A 7245-nucleotide genomic window follows, 5' to 3' on the forward strand; every position below is an offset into this window, starting at 1 on the left:
CAGATAAATTAAAACAGCACATGTCCTGAAACTCTTCGCAACCATGATGGTTAAGTAATAAAAGATAATCAATGGCTGCTCGATTTTGTAAAACTCCATGACGTAATTGCTGTTGCTCAGCATTAAGTAAACTAATAGCAGTGGAGGTTGCATTGATTGATTTAATTGCCCAACAGGCTAATTCACGAATATTTTTTGCATTTGCCGCTGCCAATGCAGGGACACCTATTAATGAAAATGCAAGTGCCAGATATTCAGTTTGACTCAGAAATTTAACATTATCATTGCAATTGGCAGCAAGGGTCATACGCTTGGATCGCATATGTGAGGAGTTAGAAAATAAAATATGTTTACTGGGAAGTACCATAGTGAGTCGACTTAGACAGCATGTAGTACCATCAGATATATTAGCTGGAATATAATTAAAGGTATACATTCCACATGACCAAAACCAGCCAGGGGGTAAATGAGTAAATTTATAAATATATGAAACATTTTCGTAGGAGCTACAATTTAACAAAGTTGGTCCAAAATTAACACAATTTGATCGGGTACAATTAACCATACGAGCACATGTCATATTGATACTAGCTATTTGATTGGTTCTCACATGCATTGCCAAAGTAGGCGGCAACAGGGTTTGTGTTCCCCAATTATGGTATTCATAAGAAGCATTTCGATAGGATGAATTAACAGGAAGCTGTGAATAAAACCAAGTATCATTTTGCATATCTTTAGGATCATGACATACTGGAATCAGGCAAGTTGCCAAAACTTCTCCAACTGCCTTTTGATGAGAAAGACAGAAATCAGTTTGGTTCAGTGAAATTGCAAACGCTTCCCAAATATTTTTTGTGGGAAGTAATTGTGACTGTCCACAAGGTATGTACAAACAACAACACAGTAGAAGCAATGTAATGGAATTAGCATTAAGCGCTGCAATAATAGCCACTACGAAGTTATCATCAGTCTTTTCAATATGAGCTTTTTCTAAAGTCTCTGTAGCTTGTTGACTCAAGGCTTTAATTTGTCCCCAAGTAACAGGAGCATTAGGTTGACGAGTCACTGACCGTTTGCGTGTTTGCATCTGCGGTCCTTGAAGGGTGAGTGTGAAATTGGGAATTGGGTTGTGAAGACCTTGATGCCACGACATGAGGTTTCACCCACTTTGCTGGAATCCACACCGGGCCAGAATCTGTTTGAACAGCAGCGTAACCACGACCCCAGGTAAGGAGAGGCACAGGGGAACTCCACTGATCAGAAGGTAGTTGTCGGTATATGACCAAAGGACGAGATAAAGGTGGGGCAGGAGTACGAAAATGTTGTTCAAATCAGGAAGAAAAAGTTTTTGTAGCAGGATTATTGATGAGATTGAGATGATTCAGTGTGTAAAGGATTTGTGCTAAGCATTCATCAATGCTTACTCTATGACGGAGAATACCGTCTTTTTTTGTAGTCAGATTACTTAAAGCAGTTTTCAGTGTGCGATTAGCACGTTCAACAATAGCTTGACCAGTGGAGTTATAGGGGATACCAAAAAGGTGCTCAATATGCCAGAGGGTCAGGAACTCCTGTAAGGAGGTGGAAGTATAAGCAGGGGCATTGTCTGTCTTGAGAGTTTTAGGAACACCCATGACCGCAAAAGCTTGGAGAAGATGAGAGCGGACATGAGATGTAGTTTCCCCTTTTTGTGCAGTGACCCACAAAAATCCAGAATGAGTATCAACAACCACATGAAGCTTAGACCATTGACCAAAAGGGGGAAAGTGAGTAACGTCCATTTGCCAGAGGCTATTAACTTCCAGACCACGAGGATTAACTCCAGGAAAAAAGGTAGTAGGAGCTGAAAAGGAACATTGTGGACAATTTTTGATAATAGCTCTAGCTTCTTCTAAAGAAATTTGAAACTGGCGAGCTAGGCTAGGTGCATTTTGATGATGAAGTTCATGACTGCAGTGTGCTGTGGAGAAAAAATGAAGATGGCGATCCGCTCGAGCATTCCCTTCAGACAGACCACCAGGAAAAGGTTGATGACTGCGGATATGACCTATAAAGAGAGAAGAAAGGCGATTCTCCAAGTAACCTTGGAGGGTTAACAGTAAAGCATAAAAAGAGGCATCCATTTGAATGATACATAACTGTCGGGCATGCGACGGACAAGATTAGCACAATATTGACTGTCAACAATAAGATTCAGTGGTTGATCTGAAAATAAAGAAAGAGCCAGGATGATGGCAGCAAGCTCTGAACGTTGAGCAGAGGTTTGTGGAGAGGTAAATTTGACGTGCCATTTGTTCAGATTGTACCAAGTAACCACCCCACGAGTGGGACTACCATCTGTAAAGACGGTGAGAGCAGTAGGGAGTGGACGTAAAGAAATGGGATCATGAAGAGTGATTGGCAAAATGGATGTGCCCTGTATGCGAGGGTCTTTAGGATAGTGGCAATCTATAATACCAACATAAGTGGCTAAAATAAATTGCAAGTCGTCGGAGAACTGAATCATTTTTTCCCACTGCCACAAAGAATGAGGAATGATGAGTTTAAGAATGTCGAAACCAGTCATGAATGTTGCTCGCTCTCGAGCTTTAGTAATCAGCAAGGCTAGTTGCTGGGGCCATTGTGTAATAGTAGAATGGAGAGTATTCTGTAAATAGACCCATTCTATCAATTTCGGAGGAGTTGTATCTTGATATAAGACACCAAACGGTTGTCGGTGGGTGGGGTCTTTGAGAACGCAAAAACAAAAAAGGGCAAATGCATCTCGTCTATCTGTCCATTTTGTTTGTAAGATTTGATCCAATTGTGACAGAATTGTTTGTTGCGATGCAGTGAGTGTAATTAATTCAGCAGGTGTTTTATGACCTTTTAATGCGAGAAACAGGGGTTGTAAAAATTCTGTAGGAAGTTTCAAGTAGGGACGTAAACAATTGAGATTTCCTAAAATCTCTTGTAATTGATGTAATGTCGTGGGAGACTGTAAATTGAGATGAGGAGCGACAGGTTGGGCTGCAGCTTTAGTCATACGGAAACCTAGATATAAATAGGGTTCCTTTTCTTGAACCTTCTCTGAGGCAATTGTTAATCCTGAGGAGGCCAAGATAGAAATTAAAGTAGATTTCCAAGAAGGGGGAAGAGTTATCCCTGCAATTAGTATATCATCCATATAATGATATACCAAAAGTTGAGGGAAATAGGCACGAAATGGTTGCAAGGCTTGATGAACATAGTATTGACAAATAGTGGGTGAATTTAACATTCCCTGGGGCAAAACTTTCCAACAATACCTAGTAGTAGGGTGTGCATTATTGTAAACAGGTACAGTAAAAGCAAAGTATTTATAATCTTTTTCCTGGAGAGGAATTGAAAAAAAACAATCCTTCAGATCTATAATAGCTAATTGATAATCATAAGGAATCAAATTAGGATTTGGAATACCACATTGTAACGGGCCCATTGGTTCTAAAATCGCATTAATAGCTCGTAGGTCATGTAAAAATCTCCATTTTCCGGATTTTTTCTTGATCACAAATACCGGAGTATTATATGGAGAATTGGTAGGCTCAATGTGATTTAATTGTAATTGTTCTTCCACCAATTGATGTAAAATCAACAGTTTTTCTCTGGTAATCGGCCACTGCTCTACCCAAACAGGTTTGTCAGTTTTCCATTCCAAAGGAAGAGAAAAAGACATATTTATGAACTGTTAATCAGGTAGGATCAATGATGCATCTAATTGTTCCAAAAGGTCACGACCCCATAAATTAAAGGGTACTTGTAAAATACAGGGCTTAATATGTCCTAGAACCTTGGTATCGTTAGGATATGTAATAGATAACCATTGAGAACTTTGGGAGGCTGACTGAGTTCCCCCTATTCCTGTCACATGTGAAGTATCTTCAATGGGCCATTCCACAGGCCATTGTTTATAAGCTATGACAGAAACATCCGCCCCGGTATCTAATATACCAACAAAGGGCTTTTGTTGCAATAAAAATTGAGCAGTGGGTCGTGCATTAGAAACCGGTTTTAAAACTGCACTTACCTGTCGCGTAGATCCAAAGCCCCCTGTACGAGAGACAGTAGAAGGAATAGGTGCTGTAAAATATGGTAAAATAATTAATTGTGCCCACGAGTCCCCGGGAGAAATTGTTAAAGGTGATGAGGACCATACTTGAATTTTAACAATGCCTGTGTAATCAGCATCAATAACTCCAGGGATAACATGAATACCTGCCTTCGATGCAGAGGAGCGAGGTAATACTAAACCTACAGTAGCCGCTGGAATGGGTCCTTTAAAGGTAGTATTATATACCAAAACTTCATGAGGTAAGATGGCAGTTTTACATTCCGCTGCAATAAGGTCAATTCCTGCACTACCTTGTGTAGCAGTAGTACTATGAGCAAAAGACCCTTGCACTCCCTTTGGACCGAGGTTAGGAGTTAACCCGGAGCAAAGTTTTTTGGGGGTGGCGGTGTGGAATTAATTGGATTAGAGCGACATTGATTGGCCCAATGATATCCTTTTTGACATCGAGGACATTTTCGAGAAGGTCGAGAAGGTCCTTTTGCAAAGTTGGCACCCCCTCCTGGGGCTCTACACTGAGCTCGAAAATGTCCTGGTTTCTTACAATTAAAACACGTCCCCTGTGGCTTATTACCTTTTTGTATAGCTCCTGCTAACAAATTCATAGAATAACCATGAGTCCCCACATCTGCACATGCGCTCAATAAATCTGCTAAAGTAATTCCTGGGCGATGAGCTACAGTCTGCAATGCCTTTTTGCAATCTGAATTTGCATTTTCTTGGGCTAATTTAATCAATAACTCTGTTTGCGCATCAAGATTATCAATTTGCCTAGTTACAGCTTCCTGCAATCGATTAACAAATTGAAGGTAAGATTCGGTTGCACCCTGTTTAATTGATGCAAAAGATTTTGTTGGTTTATTCCCTTCTGGTGTTCTTTTAAATGCTCGCAAGATACAAGTGCCTATGGCTTGAAAACAGGTATCGTTTTGTTGAATTTGCATATCAAGGGTTGAAAATGGTCCCGATCCATAAATTTGATCAGGCACCAAATTAGTCCCAGTGATAAGTTGTGCTGCTTGCTTATATTCATTATCCCACACTACATATTGCGCAGGAGTTAACAGCATACGGAAAAGGTCTTTCCAATCTTTTGGAGTCATTAAGTAACCGTTACTAATCCCTTCTATCATGCCTTGAACAAATGAACTTTTTAAACCTGATTCTACGATAGCTCTACGTAATTCTCTCAAAACTTGATAAGGTAGAGCAGTCCATTCTGCATGATGTGTTTCGTTCCCTGCCTCTATTGTTGTAGTTCTAGTAACTGGGTATAAATTAGGATTAGGTTCCGAATTATCCCATAGATCATCGTTCCAAATGAATTCACCATTTTTTCGTGCTTGCTGTATACCTAATTGAATTAAACTAGGTCGTTCTACGCTCTTTGGTGTTTTGGTAATAATAACGCTATCATTAGCGTTGTTGTTTTGGATATTTTCAATTGGTTTATTAGGGGTAGTAGTAGTAAAGTCAGGAGTTTTGTTTTGCTCTTCCCTTCCCATATCGGTGGCCAGCCGACAAGAAGGAGGAGAAGGTGTAGGTCCAAGAGTCGCGGGAGGTAAAAGAGACCAGGTCTTGCCTGGCAATTTGTTGGATATATTTTCGTTAGTAATGCCTGTCAATCCAGAAGAGAGAATTACTATAGTAGAATATATCTCTCTCCAAGTCAATAATATAGGAGTCGAAACTCTAGGCTCTAAACGAAACTGCTGCCCTATCTTTTCCCATGTTTGAGGATCGAATGATCCCTTCTCTGGATACCAGGGACATTGACAAACTATTTCCTCAATTAAACGCTCTATATCTTTAAGAGTTATTGGATTTCGGGAGGAACCATATCTTTGCGTTATAGTATATAGCTCCTGTGCATGTTGTTTATGTGATGATGTTAAATTTCCCCCCATACTTACAGTGTTCCGTAGAAGGAATGGCGCGCTGACTGTTCCAGTCGTAGTAAGTACGTCACGTTTTCACCGATCACGTCGGGGATCACCAGATGTTGCAAAATAACTCTCCTCTCGTGTGTCTGGGCAAAAAACTCTTTATTTGGGAGTCAATCCCCTTCTTATATACTCTATGAATATTCATGGATATTACATGTATTATCATTACTATTGGTTACATTTTGCTTACACAACCATGATCATGCATTGCTTACAAGAACAACTCTACATGAACAGCTCGTGAACCTGCTCAGGAATGTACAAACATCACCTGCTATTCTGCTACTTTCTCAGGAAAGAACAAAAACATCACATGCTAGATTCTCAGGAATATACAAAACATCATCTGCTGCCTGTATCCAAATACATTCTATCTACACCTTTGTTGTCTGAGCACTTTTATTTTTCTGATTGGGCTGGTCCCACTGTTTTCCACTTTCCATGTGTCAGTCTTCTAAATTCTTTTCCAGGTTGGCTTTTCCATCTCTCTCCTCTTGTTGTCTTCCTTTCCCATTCAATCACCAAGAAGTCTCACTCATCTTCTGCCCCGTTCCCCTCCTCCCCACCCCTAGTTGCATCCATCTTCTGCTCCTTCTCCCTCTCTCCCCCTACCCACACCCCTAGTCCCATTCATCTTCTTCTCCCTCTCCCTCTCCTCACCCCCTCGTCCCATCCATCTTCTGCTCCTCCATCTCTTTCTCTTACCCCCCCCCCCCAGTGGTCTCATTTTTTTTACCCTTCTTGCCCAGGCCCACCCCTGTGTCTCTTGATCTCCTTCGAGCCCCCCACCTGCCGTTGCCACCACTGTCACCACAGCACTGGAGTCTTCCAGTGGTGCCCTATGTCGCCCCTACCCCAGTCTTCCAATCTGAGCTGCTGGCAGCCTCAGCGAAAGCAGCATACACACACGCTGCTTTAGACCTGCTCCGGAAGCCCTTCTTTCTCCTACAGCTTCCCGCCTATGCAGGAACAGGAAGTGGAAAGAGAAAGAAAGGCTTCTGGGGGCAGGTCTAAAGCAGCGTGCGTGCTGCTTTCTCAGAGAGGCTGCTGGTGGCTCTGGGAATTAGAGGATGGTGTGAAAGCTCTGCTCGTTTGGGGGAGCACTGCCTCCCCTCGCACCCCCAAACTACACCCATGAATAGGAGAAAATATTTTTTTACTCAAAGAATAGTTAAGCTTTGGAACTCATTGCTGGAGGATTTGGTAACAGCG

This window comes from Microcaecilia unicolor, chromosome 3 (assembly GCF_901765095.1).
Source record: "Microcaecilia unicolor chromosome 3, aMicUni1.1, whole genome shotgun sequence".
In the NCBI taxonomy this organism is placed as follows: Eukaryota; Metazoa; Chordata; class Amphibia; order Gymnophiona; family Siphonopidae; genus Microcaecilia; species Microcaecilia unicolor.